The following is a 2,955-nucleotide window of genomic DNA, read 5'->3' on the forward strand; positions in this document are numbered from 1 at the left end:
CCCTTAGATCCTATTTAGGTGAATTTGACATCTGCCTTACATGTAACAGATTAGCGGTTTAGCAGTTTTAAGTTAGTTTGAGTGAAGGAATTCATTTTATAGCAAAATCCGAAATCGTGAAGAACTCATGAAAGTAAGCTTAATCTCGGATTCGTGAAACTTTAGATTTGTAAAAGACAAGGCAGCCATCGAATAGGGCCCGATTGTTCCGACTTGGTCAGCTCAGGAGCAAGGGGGGGGGAGCAATCGTCTCAACCAAGCAAAGCTCACCATGAGGAAGGTGGCTATGCCAACTGGCCTGATGCCCTGCTCCCGCAGTGATGGATAATCGTACTCTGGTTTCTCTTCATAACGTACAAGTCTTTCGCCTTTTACTAAAGATTTCTGTGGAGAGTAGCACTAATGAGTTGTTTCTATTTTTGGCAGGCTTTACCTTTGCGGGTGAAGCCCTTTCTGTCTGTGCAAAAGAAATCTTGTTACTGTGCAGAGTGACTTCTCTGAGTAGAGTCGCCTTACTTGTTGCGACTGTGCCCATGTTCGAAGCTGGAGTGCAAAGTTGTTGCTTGAATGGTGCTCGCTGGAGCGTGCGGGAGTGCAAAGTTATACCATTTAAAAGGGCTGAAGAGTGCTCAGTGCAGCGGGTGGGCGGAGATGCAAAGTGACACTCTGGCCACCTCGAAAACCGAGGTTACATCCACTACCAGGGGCAGCCCAAGCTCTGCCGCAAGTGCGGTGAGCATGGGCACCTGGTTGAGGCTTGTACCAAGGTGATATGTGGGAAGTGCAGAGAAATTGGGCACACTTTTGTCCAAATGGCAGGAAATGTAATTTCTGTGGAGAATTAAATCACCTCTTCAGAGATTGCCCTAAATCTTTTGCCAACAAATTAAACACTATAAAGCCACAGTCAAGCCAACAAAGAGAAGGACCAGAGGTGGCAGTTGGTGAACAAAGTGAAGAGGTTGACCCAATAAATTCAAACTTCCCGCCAAAAGCTTGGATTGGAAGTGAGGAGCAAAAAGGGGAGGGGCCTGTAGAGGCCTCACCACTCAGTGCTGAAGTCTGTGAGAATTTACAGGCAGAGGGTGGAGCTACGCTAAATGAGGAGGAAGAGCAGACAGGTGAGTCTAGTGAAGATACTCACCTCCCCGAAGGTCAACAGCCGAAGAGAACGGCATCTGAGTTGTCCTCTGATTCCCCAGTGGTATCAGAGAAGAGGGGAAGGGTTAGGTCCCTTTCAGACAGTTCTTCAGTGGAAGTGAGTCTTCCCCTCCGACTCACTAAATGAGGTCTCCTTTTTAACTTTAGCTCTGCAATCAACCCCCAGGGACTCAAAGTTAAATGCAACATTGCGTCAGAGAAAAGGAAATATAGATCACCCTACTCACTTTTCACCTAAAGAAATGAAGGAAGAACTAGTTTCCCAAGTAATAACCTGAGTGTGTAATTTGTTTTGATAACTTAGAAAAACGAAAATGACATACCTACTTTCCTTTATCCTTTTAATGGTTCTCACCTTCTCAACACTAAATGTGAGAAGTGTGAAATCAAAGACAAGAGCCCAGAGTATTTTATCCTTCTTAGACTCCATAAAATCAGATGTGTTTTTAATACAAGAATGTGGACTACCTTTTTTAAAAAACCATAGACAATGGGAGGAAATGTGGCCCCATTTATCGATATGGAGTGGCTCAAATCAAAATAAAAATGATGGTGTGGCCATTCTAATTAAAAATCCGCATGTTCTGGTGAAAGGTAGCACAGTGGTGAGAGACGGACGGGCACTTTTAGCAAACATGAATTTTATGGGGCAAGACTTTAACCTCTTAAATATTTATGGTTTCAATGGAAAAAATGACAGGTATGACCTTTTAGAAGATATACAGCTTTACATGCTAGGGCAAGTACCTTTAGTTGTAGGAGGGGATTTTAACTGTATCTTGAGCAGGAAAGATAGAAAAAGAGCAGGGGGAGATTTTAAAGTGGATAAGACTTCGATTTTACTTCAGGGCATATGCAGGGATTTTAAGCTTACTGACTGTTTTAAAACCATGCATCCCAGAGAGGAGGGCTTCACCTGGTTTAGTCATGATGGCACCAGAGCCTCTCGCATTGATTATTTCTTTACTAGAGATTGCCCACCCACTGATGTTAGATTAACCCCTGTTTTCTTTTCAGACCACCTTATGCTCTCCTGCACCCTTTCACCCCCTTCTGGTGTGACGGTAAGAAGGGGTCTGTGGAAACACAACTGTTCCCTGTTGGAGGATGAAATCATAGTCAGTCAGTACAGGGAATGTTATAAAGAGTGGCAGACCCTTCAAGACCTCTACGAAACACATGCACAATGGTGGGAAATGGTGAAGGAAACGACCCAGACTTTTTTTAAACAGCAAGGTAAATGTAAACAAAGGAAAGACAATAGATGTATGATGGGACTACAGAAACTCTTACAGCGCTACTTTAAACTAAATCAGTGTGGCATAGACTTTAATGAAGAAATCAAAGATGTCAAAAAGGAAATGTCAGTTTTAGCAGAAATAAAGAGTAAAGGAATTTTTGCAAGAAGCAGGGAGCAGGAAATTGAGGAAGGTGAAAAATGCACACGGTACATTTTTAAGAAAGTTATAAATAAAAAGGAGTGTATTCAAAATCTAAAAAGAGAAGATGGGTTTTTAACAAAATCCACACAAGAGATGATTGAAACTGTACATACCTTTTATAGTAACATGTACAAAGAGAAACCAGTGCACTTGGAAACATCGGCAGAAATTTTTAAATTCGTTGACAAAACCGTAAAAGAGAATGCACACTTGACACAGGATTTTACTGCTTTAGAGTTAAAAAAAATGCCTAACAGGTTTTAAGAGAAGTCGAGCTCCGGGTTTAGACGGGCTTCCTGCAGAATTCTATCTGACCTTTTGGGACCTTTTATCATCAGACATTTTAGATGTT

At 42.1% G+C, this 2,955-nt stretch overlaps 1 non-coding gene across 1 annotated transcript; it reads left to right on the forward strand.

The window, feature by feature from the left end:
* Window positions 1–330: 330 nt before the first annotated feature.
* LOC140280597 (U5 spliceosomal RNA) lies at window positions 331–444 on the forward strand. The gene has a single exon (XR_011909538.1). It is a non-coding gene; the product is annotated as a U5 spliceosomal RNA (small nuclear RNA).
* Window positions 445–2,955: the final 2,511 nt, after the last annotated feature.

This window comes from Leuresthes tenuis, unplaced genomic scaffold (genome assembly GCF_036924035.1).
Source record: "Leuresthes tenuis unplaced genomic scaffold, fLeuTen1.0.hap1 SCAF_21, whole genome shotgun sequence".
In the NCBI taxonomy this organism is placed as follows: domain Eukaryota; kingdom Metazoa; phylum Chordata; class Actinopteri; order Atheriniformes; family Atherinopsidae; genus Leuresthes; species Leuresthes tenuis.